Below are 16,524 nucleotides of genomic sequence, written 5' to 3' on the forward strand. Positions count from 1 at the left end.
TTTCTCGAGAAATCCGCTTAGGAAGTCCGAAATTCGCTTCCGGTTTTATTTTATCGTATCCAGACATAATAATAGCTTTACATACCCTTTTTTTTTATTCTTATTTTTTTTTTCTATTTTCATGGAACATTTAGCGATTTTTGTTGTCGTGAGCCGGTTCTGTGCATAAGGGTATGATGCAGATTACTCCGAAGTCGGTTAACTCATTAAAAACAATTATTTCGACTATTTTAGCCATAATTTACGTAAACGGTCGCGACGCGAGGACTTCCCATGGATTTCACCCATCCTAATTCTGCCATCGCGCCAGAAAGCTTAACTTCATGGTTCTTATTGGGCGAGAGCAGTGCCGCGTGTTGTCCATCGCCGCCCGCTCCACACGTACTCGAGGGATACAAGAATAAACATCCACTCAATGTCGGTTGCGATCATACCAGCACTAATGCACCAGATCCCATCAGAACTCCGAAGTTAAGCATGCTTCGGCGAGAGCAGTTCTAGGATGAGTGACCCCCTGGGAAGTCCTCGTGTTGCGCCCCTTTTCGTGTTTTTCTATTTTTGATTACTTGTTGACAGACGATTTTGGGTTCAAATCATCTGAATCTCGATCGGGATCAGATAAGACATGTGAAATCGACGTAGCTCGGGCACTGCCGAATTTGGACAAAATTGTAGCCTAATTTGATTGTAAATGGGTAAACGAACGAGACTCATTACTCCGCAATGTGCTGGCGAGATTTTAGCCGATCTTCTTCTCTAAGACCCTCAAATTTACGATTTTCCGCTTCTGTTAAGCTTCCGTTACCTCGAGAAATCCGTTTAGGAAGTCCGAAATTCGTTTCCGGTTCCATTTTATCTTATCCCAGGCATAATAATAGCTGGCGAGCTTTTAGCCGAATTTCTTCTCTAAAACCCTCGAATTTGCGATTTTCCGCTTCTGTTAAGCTTCCGTTTCCTCGAGAAATCCGCTTAGGATGTCCGAAATTCGATTCCGGTTCCATTTTATCTTATCCCAAGCATAATAATAGCTTTACATTCGCCATTTTTTTCTTCTTATTTTTTTTCTATTTTCTGGGAATATTTAGCGATTTTTGTTGTCGTGTACCGGTTCTGTGCGGAAGGGTATGACCCAGATTACTCCGGAGACGGTTAACTCATTAAAAACAATTATGTCGACAGTTTTATCCATAATTTACGTAAACGGTCGCGACACGAGGACTTCCAAGGGAGGTCACCCATCCTAGCTCTGCCATCGCGCCAGAACGCTTAACTTCATGGTTCGGATTGGACGATAGCAGTGCCGCGTGGTGTCCATCGCCGCCCGCTCCACACATACTCGAAGGATATAAGAATAAACATCCACTCAATGTCGGGTGCGATCCTACCAGCACTAATGCACCGGATCCCATCATAACTCCGAAGTTAAGCGTGCTTGGGCGAGAGCAGTACTAGGATTGGTGACCCCCTGGGAAGTCCTCGTGTTGCACCCTTTTTCGTGTTTTTCTATTTTTGATTACTTGTTGACGGACGATTTTCGGCTCAAATCATCTGAATCTCGATCGGGAACAGATAAGACATGTGAAATCAACGTAGCTCGGGCACTGCCGGATTTGGACAAAATTGTAGCCTAATTTGATTGTAAACGGGTAAACGAACGAGTCTCATTACTCTGCAATGAGCTGGCGAGATTTTAGCCGAATTTCTTCTCTAAAACCCTCTAATTTGCAATTTTCCGCATTTGTTAAGCTTCCGTTTCCTCGAGAAATCCGTTCAGGAAGTCTGAAATTCGATTCCGGTTCCATTTTATCTTATCCCAGGCATAATAATAGCTTTACATTCGCTATTTTTTTCTTCTTATTTTATTTCTATTTTCTTGGAATACTTAGCGATTTTTGTGATCGTGATCCGGTTCTGTGCAGAAGGGTATTAGGTAGATTACTCCGGAGACGGTTAACTCATTAAAAACAATTATTTCGACTGCTTTATCCATAATTTACGTAAACGGTCGCGACACGAGTACTTCCCAGGGAGGTTACCTATCCTCGCTCTGCCATCGCGCCAGAACGCTTAACTTCATGGTTCTGATTGGGCGAGAGAAGTGGCGCGTGTTGTCCATCGTCGCCTTCTCCACACGTACTCTTGGGATATAATAATAAACATCCACTCAATGTCCGGTGCGATCATACCAGCACTAATTCAACGGATCCCATCAGAACTCCGAAGTTAAGCGTGCTTGGGCGAGAGCAGTACTAGGTTGGGTAACCCCCTGGGAAGTCCTCGTGTTGCACCCCTTTTCGTGTTTTTCTATTTTTGATTACTTGTTGACAGACGATTTTCGGCTCAAATCATCTGAATCTCGATCGGGACCAGATAAGACATGTGAAATTAACGTAGCTCGGGCACTGCCGGATTTAGACAAAATTGTAGCCTAATTTGATTGTAAACGGGCAAACGAATGAGACTCATTACTCCGCAATGAGCTGGCGAGATTTTAGCCGAATTCCTTCTCTAAGACCCTCTAATTTGTGATTTTCCGCTTCTGTTAAGCTTCCGTTTCCTCGAGAAATCCGCTTAGAAAGTTCGAAATTCGATTTCGGTTTCACTTTATCGTATCCCAGGCATAATAAAATCTTTACATTCGCTATTTTCTTCCTCTTATTTTTTTCCTATTTTCTGGGAACATTTAGCGATTTTTGTTGTCGTGAGCCGGTTCTGTGCGGAAGGGTATGACGCAGATTACTCCGGAGATGGTTAACTCATTAAAAATAATTATTTCGACTGTTTTATCCATAATTTACGTAACCGATCACGACACGAGGACTTCCCATCCTAGCTCTGCCATTGCGCCAGAACGCTTAACTTCTTGGTTCTGATTGGGCGAGAGCAGTGCCGCGTATTTTCCATCGCCGCCCGCTCCACACGTACTCGAGGGATATAAGAATAAACATCCACTCAATGTCCGGTGCGATCATACCAGCACTAATGCACCGGATCCCATCAGAACTCCGAAGTAAAGCGTGGTTGGGTGAGAGCAGTACTAGGGTGGTTGACCTCCTGGGAAGTCCTCGTGTTGCACCTCTTTTCGTGTTTTTCTATTTTTGATTACTTGTTGACAGACGATTTTCGGATCAAATCATCTGAATCTCGATCGGGACCTGATAAGACATGTGAAATCAACGTAGCTCGGGCACTGCCGGATTTGGACAAAATTGTAGCCTAATTTGATTGTAAACGGGCAAACGAACGAGACTCATTACTACGTAATGAACTGGCGAGATTTTAGCCGAATTTCTTCTCTAAAACCCTCTAACTTGCGATTTTCCGCTTCTGTTAAGCTTCCGTTTCCTCGATAAATCCGCTTAGGAAGTCCGAAATTCGATTCTGGTTCCATTTTATCTTATCCGAGGCATAATAATAGCTTTACATTCACTATTTTCTTCTTCTTATTTTTTTCTATTTTCTGGGAATACTTAGCGATTTTTGTTGTCGTGAGCCGGTTCAGTGCAGAAGGGTATTACGTAGTTTACTCCGGAGACGGTTAACTTATTAAAAACAATTATTTCGATTGTTTTATCCATAATTTACTAAACGGTCGCGACACGAGTACTTCCCAGGGAGGTTACCCATCCTAGCTCTGCCATAGCGCCAGAACGCTTAATTTCATGGTTCTGATTAGGCGAGAGCAGTGCCGCGTGTTGTCAATCGTCGCCTTCTCTACACGTACTCTTGGGATAAAAGAATAAACATCCCCTCAATGTCCGGTGCGATCATACCAGCACTAATTCACCGGATCCCATTAGAACTCCGAAGTTAAGCGTGCTTGGTTTTGAGCAGTACTAGGATGGGTGGACCCCCTGGGAAGTCCTCGTGTTGCACCCCTTTTCGTGTTTTTCTATTTTTGATTACTTGTTGACAGACGATTTTCGGCTCAAATCATCTGAATCTCGATCTGGACCTGATAAGACATGTGAAATCAACGTAGCTCGGGCACTGCCGGATTTGGACAAAATTGTAAACGGGCAAACGAACGAGACTCATTACTCCGCAATGAGCTGGCGAGATTTTAGCCGAATTCTTTCTCTAAGACCCTCTAATTTGCAATTTTCCGCTTCTATTAAGCTTCCGTTTTCTCGAGAAATCCGCTTAGGAAGTTAGAAATTCGATTTCGGTTCCACTTTATCGTATCCCAAGCATTATAAAAGCTTTACATTCGCTATTTTCTTCTTCTTATTTTTCTCCTATTTTCTGGCAACATTTAGCGATTTTTGTTGTCGTGAGCCGGTTCTGTGCAGAATGGTATTACGTAGATTACTCCGGAGACGTTTAACTCATTAAAAACAATTATTTCGAATGTTTTATCCATAATTTACGTAAACGGTCGCGACACGAGGACTTTCCAGGGAGGTCACCCATCCTAGCTCTGCCTTCGCGCCAGAACACTTAACTTCATGGTTCTGATTGGACGAGAGCAGTGCCGCGTGTTGTCCATCGCCGCCCGCTCCACACATACTCGAAGTATATAAGAATAAACATCCCACTCAATATCGGGTGCGATCATAACAGCACTAATGCACTGGATCCCATCATAACTCCGAAGTTAAGCGTGCTTGGGCGAGAGCAGTACTAGGATGTGTGACCCCCTGGGAAGTCTTCGTGTTGCACCCCTTTTCGTGTTTTTCTATTTTTGAATACTTGTTGATAGACGATTTTTGGCTCAAATCATCTTAATCTCGATCGTGACCAAATAAGACATGTGAAATCAACGTAGCTCAGGCACTGCCGGATTTGGAAAAAATTGTAGCCTAATTTGATTGTAAAGGGGTAAACGAACGAAACTCATTACTCCGCAATGAGTTTGCGATATTTTAGCCAAATTCCTTCTCTAAGACCCTTTAATTTGCGATTTTCCGCCTCTGTTAAGCTTCCGTTTCCTCGAGAAATCCACTTAGGAAGTTCGAAATTCGATTTCGGTTCCACTTTATCGTATCCCAGGCATAATAAAAGCTTTAAATTCGCTATTTTCTTCTTCTTATTTTTTTCCTATTTTCTGGGAACATTTAGCGATTTTCGTTGTCGTGAGCCGGTTCTGTGCGGAAGGGTATTACGTAGATTACTCCGGAGACGGTTAACTCATTTAAAACAATTATGTCGACTGTTTTATCCATAAATTACGTAAACGGTCGCGACACGAGTACTTCCCAGGGAGGTTACCCATCCTAGCTCTGCCATCGCGCCAGAACACTTAACTTCATGGTTCTGATTGGGCGAGAGCAGTGCCGTGTGTTGTCCATCGTCGCCTTCTCCACACGTACTCTTGGGAGATAAGAATAAACATCCACTCAATGTCCGGTGCGATTATACCAGCACTAATTCACCGGATCCCATCAGAACTCCGAAGTTAAGCGTTCTTGGGCGAGAGCAGTACTAGGATGGGTGACCCCCTGGGAAGTCCTCGTGTTGCACCCCTTTTCGTGTTTTTCTATTTTTGATTACTTGTTGACAGACGATTTTCGGCTCAAATCATCTGAATCTCGATCGGGACCTGATAAGACATGTGAAATCAACGTAGCTCGGGCACTGCCGGATTTGCACAAAATTGTAGCCTAATTTGATTGTAAACGGGCAAACGAAGGAGACTCCTTACTCCGCAATGAGCTGGCGAGATTTTAGCTGAATTCATTCTCTAAGACCCTCTAATTTGCGATTTTCCGCTTCTGTTAAGCTTCCGTTTCCTCGATAAATCCGCTTAGGAAGTCCGAAATTCGATTCCAGTTCCATTTTATCTTATCCCAGGCATAATAATAGCTTTACATTCGCTATTTTCTTCCTCCTGTTTTTTTCCTATTTTCTGGGAACATTTAGCGATTTTTGTTGTCGTGAGCCGGTTCTGTGCGGAAGGGTATGACGCAGATTACTCCGGAGATGGTTAACTCATTAAAAATAATTATTTCGACTGTTTTATCCATAATTTACGTAAACGATCGCGACACGAGGACTTCCCATGGAGGTCACCCATCCTAGCTCTGCCATTGCGCCAGAACGCTTAACTTCATGGTTCTGATTGGGCGAGGGCAGTGCCGCGTGTTGTCCATCGTCGCCTTCTCCACACGTACTCTTGGGATATAAGAATAAACATCCACTCAATGTCCGGTGCGATCATACCAGCACTAATTCACCGGATCCCATCAGAATTCCGAAGTTAAGCGTGCTTGGGCGAGAGCAGTACTAGGATGGGTGACCCCCTGGGAAGTCCTCGTGTTGCACCCCTTTTCGTGTTTTTTTATTTTTGATTACTTGTTGACAGACTATTTTCGGCTCAAATCATCTGAATCTCAATCGTGACCATATAAGACATGTGAAATCAACGTAGCTCGGGCACTGCGGATTTCGACAAAATTGTAGCCTAATTTGATTGTAAACGGGCAAACGAACGAGGCTCATTACTCCGCAATGAGCTGGCGAGATTTTAGCCGAATTTCTTCTCTAAGACCCTCTAATTTTATATTTTCCGCTTCTGTTAAGCTTCCGTTTCCTCGAGAAATCCGCTTAGTAAGTTCGAAATTCGATTTCGGTTCCACTTTATCGTATCCCAGGCATAATAAAAACTTTACATTCGCTATTTTCTTCTTCTTACTTTTTTCCTATTTTCTGGGAACATTTAGCGATTTTTGTTGTCGTGAGCCGGTTCTATGCGGAAGGGTATGAACCAGATTAATCCGGAGACGGTTAACTCATTAAAAACAATTATTTCGAATTTTTTATCCATAATTTACGTAAACAGTCGCGACACGAGGACTTCACAGGGAGGTCACCCATCTTAGCTCTGCCATCGCGCCAGAACGCTTAACTTCATGGTTCTGATTGGACGAGAGCAGTGCCGCGTGTTGTCCCTCGCCGCCCGCTCCACACATACTCGAAGGATATAAGAATAAACATCCCACTCAATGTCGGGTGCGATCATACCAGCACTAATGAATCGGATCCCATCATAACTCCGAAATTAAGTGTGCTTGGGCGAGAGCAGTACTAGGATGGGTGACCCCCTGGGAAGTCCTTGTGTTGCACCTCTTTTCGTGTTTTTCTATTTTGATTACTTGTTGACAGACGATTTTCGGCTCAAATCATCTGAATCTCGATCGGGACCAGATAAGACATGTGAAATCAACGTAGCTCGGGCACTGCAGGATTTGGAAAAAATTGCAGCCTAATTTGATTGTAAACTAGCAAACGAAGGAGATTCATTACTCTGCAATGAGCTGACGAGATTTTAGTCGAATTCCTTCTCTAAGACCCTCTAATTTGTGATTTTCCACTTCTGTTAAGCTTCCGTTTCCTCGAGAAATCCTCTTAGGAAGTTCGAAATTCGATTTCGGTTCCATTTTATCGTATCCCAGACATAATAATAGCTCTACATTCGCTATTTTCTTCTTCTTATTTTTTTCCTATTTTCTGGGAACATTTACCGATTTTTGTTGTCGCGAACCGGTTTTGTTCGGAAGGGTATGACGCAGATTACTCCGGAGACGGTTAACTCATCAAAAACAATTATGTCGACTGTTTTATCCATAATTTACGTAAACGATCGCGACACGAAGACCTCCCAGGGAGGTCACCCATCCTAGCTCTGCCATCGCGCCAGAACGCTTAACTTCATGATTCTGATTGGACGAGAGCAGTGCCGAGTGTTGTCCATCGCCGTCCGCTCCACACGTACGCGAGGGATATAAGGATAAACATCCCACTCAATGTCGGGTGCGATCATACAAGCACTAATGCACCGGATCTCATCAGAACTCCGAAGTTAAGCGTGCTCGGGCGAGAGCAGAACTAGGATGGGTGACCGGTCCCCTGGGAAGTACTTGTGTTGCACCCCTTTTCATGTTTTTCTATTTCTGATTACTTGATGACAGACGATTTTGGGATCAAATCATCTGAATCTCGATCGTGACCAGATAAGACATGTGAAATCAATGTAGCTCGGGCATTGCCGTATTTGTACAAAATTGTAGCCTAATTAGATTGTAAACGGGCAAACGAACGAAACTCATTACTCCGCAATGAGCTTTCGAGATTTTAGCCAAATTCCTTCTCTAAGACCCTCTAATTTGTGATTTTTCGCTTCTATAAAGCTTCCGTTTCCTCGAGAAATCTGCTTAGAAAGTCCGAAACTCGATTTAGGTTCCACTTTATCGTATCCCAGGCATAATAAAAGCTTTATATTCGCTAGTTTCTTATTCTTATTTTTTTCCTGTTTTCTGGGAACATTTAACGATTTTTGTTGTCGTGAGCCGGTTCTGTGCGGAAGGGTATGACGCCGATTACTCCGGAAACGGTTAACTTGTTAAAAACAAATATTTCGACTGTTTTATCCATAATTTTCGAAAACGGTCGCGACACGAGGACTTCCAAGGGATGCCACCCATCCTAGCTCTGCCATCGCGCAAGAACGCTTAACTTCATGGTTCTGATTGGGCGAGAGCAGTGCCGCGTGTTGTCCATCGCCGCCCGCTCCACACGTACGCGAGGGATATAAGAATAAACATCCCACTCAATGTGGGGTGCGATCATACCAGCACTAATTCATCGGATCCCATCAGAACTCCGAAGTTAAGCGTGCTTGGGCGAGAGCAGTACTAGGATGGTTGACCCCCTGGGAAGTCCTCGTTTGCACCCCTTTTCGTGTTTTTCTATTTTTGATTACTTGTTGACAGACTTTTTTCGGCTCAAATCATCTGACTCTCGATCAGAACCAGAGAAGACATGTGAAATCAACGTAGCTCGGGCACGGCCGGATTTGGAAAAAATTGCAGCCTAATTTGATTGTAAACTAGCAAACGAACGGGATTCATTACTTTGCAATGAGCTGACGAGATTTTAGTCGAATTCCTTCTCTAAGACCCTCTAATTTGCGATTTTCCGCTTCTGTTAAGCTTCCGTTTCCTCGAGAAATCCTCTTAGGAAGTTCGAAATTCGATTTCGGTTCCATTTTATCGTATCCCAGGCATAATAATAGCTTTACATTCGCTATTTTCTTCTTCTTATTTTTTTCCAATTTTCTGGGAACATTTAGCGATTTTTGTTGTCGTGAACCGGTTTTGTGCGGAAGGGTATGACGCAGATTACTCCGGAGACGGTTAACTCATTAAAAACAATTATGTCGACTGTTTCATGCATAATTTACGTAAACGATCGCGACACGAAGACCTCCCAGGGAGGTCACCCATCTTAGCTCTGCCATCGCGCCAGAACGCTTAACTTCATGATTCTGATTGGGCGAGAGCAGTGCCGCGTGTTGTCCATCGCCGTCCGCTCCACACGTACGCGAGGGATATAAGAATAAACATCCGACTCAATGTCGGGTGCGATCATACCAGCACTAATGCACCGGATCTCATCAGAACTCCGAAGTTAAGCGTGCTTGGGCGAGAGCAGAACTAGGATGGGTGACCTCCTGGAAAGTCCTCGTGTTGCACCCCTTTTCATGTTTTTCTATTTCTGATTACTTGATGACAGACGATTTTGGGATCAAATCATCTGAATCTCGATCGTGACCAGATAAGACATGTGAAATCAATGTAGCTCGGGCACTGCCGGATTTGGACAAAATTGTAGCATAATTAGATTGTAAACGGGCAAACGAACGAGACTCATTATTCCGCAATGAGCTGGCGAGATTTTAGCCGAATTCCTTCTCTAAGACCCTCTAATTTGCGATTTTCCACTTCTGTTAAGCTTCCGTTTCCTCGAAAAATCCGCTTACATAGTCCAAAATTCATTTCCGGTTTCATTTTATCGTATCCCAGGCATAATAATAGATTTACATTCGCTATTTTCTTATTCTTATTTTTTTTTCAATTTTCTGGGAACATTTAATGATTTTTGTTGTCGTGAGGCGGTTCTGTGCGGAAGGGTATGACGCAGATTACTCCGGAGATGGTTAACTCATTAAAAACAATTATTTCAACTGTTTAGCCATAATTTACGTAAACGGTCGCGACACGAGGACTTCCCACGGAGGTCACCCATCCTAGCTCTGCCATCGCGCCTGAACGCTTAACTTCATGGTTCTGATTGGGCGAGAGCAGTGCCGCATGATGTCCATCGCCGCCCGCTCCACACGTACTCGAGGGATATAAGAATAAACATCCCACTCAATGTCGGGTGCAATCATACCAGCACTAATGCTCCGGATCCCTTCAGCACACCGAAGTAAAGCGTGCTTGGGCGAGAGCAGTAAGAGGATGGGTGACCCCCTGCGAAGTCCTCGTGTTGCACTCCTTTTCGTGTTTTTTTATTTTTGATTACTTGTTGACAGACGATTTTCGGCTCAAATCATTTGAATCTCGATCGGGACCAGATAAGACATGTGAAATCAACATAGCTCGGGCACTGCCGGATTTGGACAAAATTGTTGCCTAATTTGATTGTAAACGGGCAAACGAATGAGACTAATTACTCCGCAATGAGCTGGCGAGATTTTAGCCGAATTCCTTCTCTAAGACCCTTTAATTTGCGATTTTCCGCTTCTTTTAAGCTTCCGTTTCATCGAGAAATTCGCTTAGGAAGTCCGAAATTCGATTCCGGTTCCATTTTATTGTATCAAAGGAATAATAATAGCTTTACATTCGCTATTTTATTCTTCTTAATTATTTTTCTATTTTCCGGGAACACTTAGCGATTTTTGTTGTTGTGAGCCGGTTCTGTGCGGAAGGGTATGACCCAGATTACTCCGGAGACTGTTAAATCATTAAAAACAATTATTTCTACGGTTTTAGCCATAATTTACGTAAACGGTCGCGACACAAGAACTTCCCAGGGAGGTCACCCAACCTAGCTCTGCCATCGCGCCAGAACGCTTAACTTCATGGTTTTGATTACTTGTTGACGGACGATTTTAGGCTCAAATCATTTTAATCTCGATCGGGACCAGATAAGACATGTGAAATCAACGTAACTCGGGCACTGCCGAATTTGGAAAAAATTGTAGCCTAATTTGATTGTAAACGGGCAAACGAACGAAACTCCTTACTCCGCAATGAGCTGGCGAGATTTTAGCCGAATTCATTCTCTAAGACCCTCTAATGGGCGAGAGCAGTGCCGCGTGTTGTCCATCATTGCCCGTTCCACACGTACTCGAGGGATATAAGAATAAAAATCCCACTCAATGTCGGGTGCGATCATACCAGCACTAATGCACCGGATCCCATTAGAATTCCGAAGTAAAGCGTGCTTGGCGAGAGCAGTACTAGGATGGGTGACCCCCTAGGAACTCCTCGTGTTGCACCCGTTTTCGTGTTTTTCTTTTTTTATTACTTGTTGACAAACGATTTTCGGCTCAAATCCTCTGAATCTCGATCGGGACCAGATAAGACATGTGAAATCAACGTAACTCGGGCACTGCCGAATTTGGAAAAAATTGTAGCCTAATTTGATTGTAAACGGGCAAACGAACGAAACTCCTTACTCCGCAATGAGCTGGCGAGATTTTAGCCGAATTCATTCTCTAAGACCCTCTAATTTGCAATTTTCTGCTTCTGTTAAGCTTCCGTTTCCTCGAGAAATCCGTTTAGGAAGTCCGAAATTCGATTCCGGTTCCATTTTATCGTATCCCATGCATAATAATAGCTTTACATTCGCTATTTTCTTCTTCTTATTTTTTTCTAATTTCTGGGAACAATTAGCGATTTTTGTTATCGTGAGCCGGTTCTGTGCGAGGGGTATGACGCAGATTACTCCGGAGACGGTTAACTCATTAAAAAGAATTATTTCGACTGTTTTATCCATAATTTACTTAAATGGTCGTGACACGAGGACTTCCCAAGGAGGTCACCCATCCTAGCTCGGCCATCGCTCCAGAACGTTTAACTTCATGGTTCCATTTGGGCGAGAGCAGTTCCGCGTTTTGTCCATCGCCGCCCGCTCCACACGTACTCAAGGGATATAAGAATAAAAATCCAACTCAATGTAGGGTGCGATCATACCAGCACTAATGCACCGGATCCGATCAGAACTCCGAAGTAAGGCGTGCTTGGACGAGAGCAGTACTAAGATGGGTGACCCCTGGGAAGTCCTCGTGTTGCACCCCTTTTCGTGTTTTTCAATTTTTGATTACTTGTTGACAGACGATTTTCGGCTAAAATCATCTGAATCTCGATCGGGACCAGATAAGACATGTGAAATCAACGTAGCTCGAGCACTGCCTGATTTGGACAAAATTGTAGCCTAATTTGATTGTAAACGGGCAAACGAACGAGACAAATTACTCCGCAATGAGCTGGCGAGATTTTAGCCGAATTCCTTCTCTAAAACCCTCTAATTTGCGATTTTCCGCTTCTGTTAAGCTTGCGGTTCAATTTTATCGTATCCCAGGCATAATAATAGCTTTACATTCGCTATTTTCTTCTTCTTATTTTTTTCCTATTTTCTGGGAACATTTAGCGATTTTTGTTGTCGTGAGCCGGTTCTGTGCGGAAGGGTATGACGTAGATTACTCCGGAGACGGTTAACTCATTTAAAACAATTATTTCGGTTGTTTTATCCATAATTTACGTAAAAGTCGCGACACGAGGACTTCCCAAGGAGGTCACCCATCCTAGCTCTGTCATCGCGCCAGAATTCTTAACTTCATGGTTCTGATTGGGCGAGAGCAGTGCCGCGTGTTGTCCATCGTCGCTCGCTCCACACGTACTCGAGGGATATAAGAATAAGCATCCCACTCAATGTCGGGTGCAATCATACAAGCACTAACGCACCGGATCCCATCAGAACTCCGAAGTAAAGCGTGCTTGGGCGAGAGCAGTACTAGGATGGGTGACCCCTGGGAAGTCCTCGTGTTGCACCCCTTTTCGTGTTTTTCTATTTTTGATTACTTGTTGACGGACGATTTTAGGCTCAAATCATTTTAATCTCGATCGGGACCAGATAAGACATGTGAAATCAACGTAGGTCGTGCACTGCCGGATTTGGACAAAATTGTAGCCTAATTTGATTGTAAACGGGCAAACGAACGAGACTCATTACTCCGCAATGAGTTGGAAAGATTTTAGCCGAATTCCTTCTCTAAGACCCTTTAATTTGCGATTTTTCGCTTCTGTTAAACTTCCGTTTCCTCGAGAAAATCGCTTAGGAAGTTCGAAATTCGATTCCGGTTCCATTTTATCGTATCCCAGGAATAATAATAGCTTTACATTCGCTATTTTATTCTTCTTAATTATTTTTCTATTTTCTTGGAACATATAGCAATTTTTGTTGACGTGAGCCGGTTCTGTGCGAGGGGTATGACGCAGATTACTCCGGAGACGGTTAACTCATTAAAAACAATTATTTCGAATGTTTTATCCATAATTTACGTAAACGATCACGACACGAGGACTTCCCAGGGAGGTCACCCATCCTAGCTCTGCCATCGCGCCAGAACGCTTAACTTCATGGTTCTGATTGGGCGAGAGCAGTGTAGCGTGTTGTCCATCGTCGCCCGCTCCACACGTACGCGAGGAATATAAGAATAAACATCCCACTCAATTTCGGGTGCGATCATACCAGCACTAATGCACCGGATTCCATCAGAACTCCGAAGTTAAGCGTGCTTGGGCGAGAGCAGTACTAGAATGGGTGATGGACCCCCTGGGAAGTCCTCGTGTGGCACCCCTTTTCATGTTTTTCTATTTTTGATTACTTGTTGACTGACGATTTTCGGCTCAAATCATCTGAATCTCGATCGTGACCAGATAAGACATGTGAATCAACGTAGCTCGGGAACTGCCGGATTTGGACAAAATTGTAGCCTAATTAGATTTAAACGGGCAAACGAACGAGACTCATTACTCCGCTATGAGCTGGCGAGATTTTAGCTGAATTTCTTCTCTAAAACCCTCTAATTTGCGATTTTCCGCTTCTGTTAAGCTTCTGTTTCCTCGATATATACGCTTACTAAGTCCAAAATTCATTTCCGGTTTCATTTTATCGTATCCCAGGCAAAATAATAGAGTTACATTCGCTATTTTCCTATTATTATTATTTTTTTCTATTTTCAGGGAACATTTAATGATTTTTGTTGTCGTGAGCCGGTTCTGTGCGGAAGGGTATGACGCAGATTACTCCGGAGATGGTTAACTCATTAAAAACAATTATTTCTACTGTTTTAGCCATAATTTACGTAAACGATCGCGACACGAGGACTTCCCACGGAGGTTACCCATCCTAGCTCTACCGTCGCGCCAGAACGCTTAACTTCATGGTTCTGATTGGGCGAGAGCAGTGCCGCATGTTGTCCATCGCCGTCCGCTCCACACGTACTCGAGGGATATACGAATAAACATCCCACTCAATGTCATGTGCGATCATACCAGCACTAATGCGCCGGATCCCATCAGAACTCCGAAGTTAATCGTTCTTGGGCGAGAGCAGTACTAGGATGGTTGACCCCCTGGGAAGTCCACGTTTTGCACCACTTTTCGTGTTTTTTCAATTTTGATTACTTGTTGACAGACGATTTTGGGCTCAAATCATCTGAATCTCGATCAAGACCAGATAAGACATGTGAAATCAACGTAGCTCGGGCACTGCCGGATTTGGGCAAAATTGTAGGCTAATTTGATTGTAAACGGGCAAACGAACGTGACTCGTTCACACGCAATAAGCTGACAAGATTTTAGCCGAATTTCTTCTCTAAGACCCTCTAATTTACGATTTTCCGCTTCTGTTAAGCTTCCTTTTCCTCGAAAAATCCGTTTAGGAAGTCCGAAATTTGATTCCGGTTCCATTTTATCGTATCCCAGGAAAATAATAATAGCTTTACATTCATCATTTTCTTCTTCTTTTTTTTTTCTATTTTCTGGGAACATTTAGCGATTTTTGTTGTCGTGAGCCGGTTTTGGGCGGAAAGGTATGACGCAGATTACTCCGGAGACGGTTACCTCATTAAAAACAATTATTTTGACTGTTTTAGCTATAATTTACGTAAACGGTCGCGACACGAGGACTTCCCAGGGAGGTCACCCAACCTAGCTCTGCCATCGCGCCAGAACGCTTAACTTCATGGTTTTGATTACTTGTTGACGGACGATTTTAGGCTCAAATCATTTTAATCTCGATCGGGACCAGATAAGACATGTGAAATCAACGTAGGTCGTGCACTGCCGGATTTGGACAAAATTGTAGCCTAATTTGATTGTAAACGGGCAAACGAACGAGACTCATTACTCCGCAATGAGCTGGCGAGATTTTAGCCGAATTCCTTCTCTAAGAACCTCTAATTTGCGATTTTCCGCTTCTGTTTAGCTTCCGTTTCCTCGAGAAATCCGCTTAGGAAGTTCGAAATTCGATTCCGGTTCCATTTTATCGTATCCCAGGCATAATAATAGCTTTACATTCGCTATTTTCTTCTTCTTATTTTTTTTCTATTTTCTTGGAAAATTTAGAGATTTTTGTATTCGTGAGTCGGTTCTGTGCGGAAGGGTATGACGTAGATTACTCCAGAGACGATTAACACATTAAAAACAATTATTTCGACTGTTTTATCAATAATTTACGTAAATGGTCACGACACGAGGACTTCTTAGGGAGGTCACCCATCCTAGCTCTGCCATCGCGCCAGAACGCTTAACTTCATGGTTCTGATTGGGCGAGAGCAGTGCCTCGTGTTGTCATCGCCGCCCGCTCTACACGTTCTCGAGAGATATAAGAATAAACACCCCACTCATTGTCGGGTGTGATCATACCAGCACTAATGCACCGGATCCCATCAGAACTTTGAAGTTAAGTGTGCTTGGTCGAGAGCAGTACTAGGATGGGTGACCCCCTTGAAAGTCCACGTTTTGCACCCCTTTTCGTGTTTTTCTATTTTTGATTACTTGTTGACAGACGATTTTCGGCTCAAATCATCTGAATCTCGATCAGGACCAGATAAGACAAGTGAAATCAACGTAGCTCGGGCACTGCCGGATTTGGAAAAAATTGTAGGCTAATTTGATTGTAAACGGGCAAACGAACGAGACTCATTACATCGCAATGAGCTGGCAAGATTTTAGCCGAATTTCTTCTATAAATCCCTCTAATTTACGATTTTCCGCTTCTTTTAAGCTTCTGTTTCCTCGAAAAATCCGTTTAGGAAGTCCGAAATTTGATTCCGGTTCCATTTTATCGTATCCCAAGCATAATAATAACTTTACATTCGCTATTTTCTTCTTCTTATTTTTTTTTCTATTTTCTTGGAACATTTAGCGAGTTTTGTTTTCGTGAGCCGGTTTTGTGCGGAAGGGCATGACGTAGATTACTCCGGAGATGGTTAACTCATTAAAAACAATTATTTCGACTGTTTTATCCATAATTTACGTAAACAGTCGCGACACGAGGACTTCCCAGGGAGGTCACCCATCCTAGCTCTGCCATCGCGCCAGAACGCTTAACTTCATGGTTTTGATTACTTGTTGACAGACGATGTTCAGCTCAAATCATCTGAATCTCGATCGTGACCAGTTAAGTCATGTGAAATCAACGTAGCTCGGGCACTGCCGGATTTGGACA

General features: G+C 43.4%; 18 non-coding genes and 1 pseudogene across 18 annotated transcripts; all 19 read left to right on the forward strand.

The window, feature by feature from the left end:
* The first annotated feature begins 420 nt into the window (after positions 1-420).
* LOC142510508 (5S ribosomal RNA) lies at positions 421-539 on the forward strand. The gene has a single exon (XR_012808615.1). It is a non-coding gene; the product is annotated as a 5S ribosomal RNA (ribosomal RNA).
* Positions 540-1,371: 832 nt separating this feature from the next.
* Positions 1,372-1,490, forward strand: LOC142517566 (5S ribosomal RNA). The gene has a single exon (XR_012813306.1). It is a non-coding gene; the product is annotated as a 5S ribosomal RNA (ribosomal RNA).
* A 682-nt stretch (positions 1,491-2,172) lies between these two features.
* Positions 2,173-2,291, forward strand: LOC142515950 (5S ribosomal RNA). Its single transcript, XR_012811769.1, has one exon. It is a non-coding gene; the product is annotated as a 5S ribosomal RNA (ribosomal RNA).
* A 669-nt stretch (positions 2,292-2,960) lies between these two features.
* Positions 2,961-3,079, forward strand: LOC142506842 (5S ribosomal RNA). Its single transcript, XR_012805117.1, has one exon. It is a non-coding gene; the product is annotated as a 5S ribosomal RNA (ribosomal RNA).
* A 680-nt stretch (positions 3,080-3,759) lies between these two features.
* Positions 3,760-3,879, forward strand: LOC142510467 (5S ribosomal RNA). The gene has a single exon (XR_012808577.1). It is a non-coding gene; the product is annotated as a 5S ribosomal RNA (ribosomal RNA).
* A 667-nt stretch (positions 3,880-4,546) lies between these two features.
* Positions 4,547-4,665, forward strand: LOC142509214 (5S ribosomal RNA). Its single transcript, XR_012807399.1, has one exon. It is a non-coding gene; the product is annotated as a 5S ribosomal RNA (ribosomal RNA).
* Positions 4,666-5,347: 682 nt separating this feature from the next.
* LOC142515193 (5S ribosomal RNA) lies at positions 5,348-5,466 on the forward strand. The gene has a single exon (XR_012811049.1). It is a non-coding gene; the product is annotated as a 5S ribosomal RNA (ribosomal RNA).
* A 682-nt stretch (positions 5,467-6,148) lies between these two features.
* LOC142514108 (5S ribosomal RNA) lies at positions 6,149-6,267 on the forward strand. The gene has a single exon (XR_012810018.1). It is a non-coding gene; the product is annotated as a 5S ribosomal RNA (ribosomal RNA).
* A 682-nt stretch (positions 6,268-6,949) lies between these two features.
* Positions 6,950-7,068, forward strand: LOC142508074 (5S ribosomal RNA). The gene has a single exon (XR_012806306.1). It is a non-coding gene; the product is annotated as a 5S ribosomal RNA (ribosomal RNA).
* Positions 7,069-7,750: 682 nt separating this feature from the next.
* On the forward strand, positions 7,751-7,873 carry LOC142511424 (5S ribosomal RNA; annotated as a pseudogene).
* A 683-nt stretch (positions 7,874-8,556) lies between these two features.
* Positions 8,557-8,674, forward strand: LOC142517465 (5S ribosomal RNA). Its single transcript, XR_012813211.1, has one exon. It is a non-coding gene; the product is annotated as a 5S ribosomal RNA (ribosomal RNA).
* A 683-nt stretch (positions 8,675-9,357) lies between these two features.
* LOC142515083 (5S ribosomal RNA) lies at positions 9,358-9,476 on the forward strand. Its single transcript, XR_012810945.1, has one exon. It is a non-coding gene; the product is annotated as a 5S ribosomal RNA (ribosomal RNA).
* A 683-nt stretch (positions 9,477-10,159) lies between these two features.
* On the forward strand, positions 10,160-10,278 carry LOC142509223 (5S ribosomal RNA). Its single transcript, XR_012807408.1, has one exon. It is a non-coding gene; the product is annotated as a 5S ribosomal RNA (ribosomal RNA).
* Positions 10,279-11,169: 891 nt separating this feature from the next.
* On the forward strand, positions 11,170-11,287 carry LOC142508417 (5S ribosomal RNA). The gene has a single exon (XR_012806629.1). It is a non-coding gene; the product is annotated as a 5S ribosomal RNA (ribosomal RNA).
* Positions 11,288-11,967: 680 nt separating this feature from the next.
* Positions 11,968-12,085, forward strand: LOC142507839 (5S ribosomal RNA). Its single transcript, XR_012806081.1, has one exon. It is a non-coding gene; the product is annotated as a 5S ribosomal RNA (ribosomal RNA).
* A 639-nt stretch (positions 12,086-12,724) lies between these two features.
* LOC142515815 (5S ribosomal RNA) lies at positions 12,725-12,842 on the forward strand. Its single transcript, XR_012811640.1, has one exon. It is a non-coding gene; the product is annotated as a 5S ribosomal RNA (ribosomal RNA).
* A 683-nt stretch (positions 12,843-13,525) lies between these two features.
* LOC142506922 (5S ribosomal RNA) lies at positions 13,526-13,648 on the forward strand. Its single transcript, XR_012805194.1, has one exon. It is a non-coding gene; the product is annotated as a 5S ribosomal RNA (ribosomal RNA).
* A 683-nt stretch (positions 13,649-14,331) lies between these two features.
* LOC142507648 (5S ribosomal RNA) lies at positions 14,332-14,450 on the forward strand. Its single transcript, XR_012805899.1, has one exon. It is a non-coding gene; the product is annotated as a 5S ribosomal RNA (ribosomal RNA).
* Positions 14,451-15,705: 1,255 nt separating this feature from the next.
* LOC142508743 (5S ribosomal RNA) lies at positions 15,706-15,824 on the forward strand. The gene has a single exon (XR_012806946.1). It is a non-coding gene; the product is annotated as a 5S ribosomal RNA (ribosomal RNA).
* Positions 15,825-16,524: the final 700 nt, after the last annotated feature.

Source organism: Primulina tabacum, chromosome 10, assembly GCF_025594145.1.
Source record: "Primulina tabacum isolate GXHZ01 chromosome 10, ASM2559414v2, whole genome shotgun sequence".
In the NCBI taxonomy this organism is placed as follows: domain Eukaryota; kingdom Viridiplantae; phylum Streptophyta; class Magnoliopsida; order Lamiales; family Gesneriaceae; genus Primulina; species Primulina tabacum.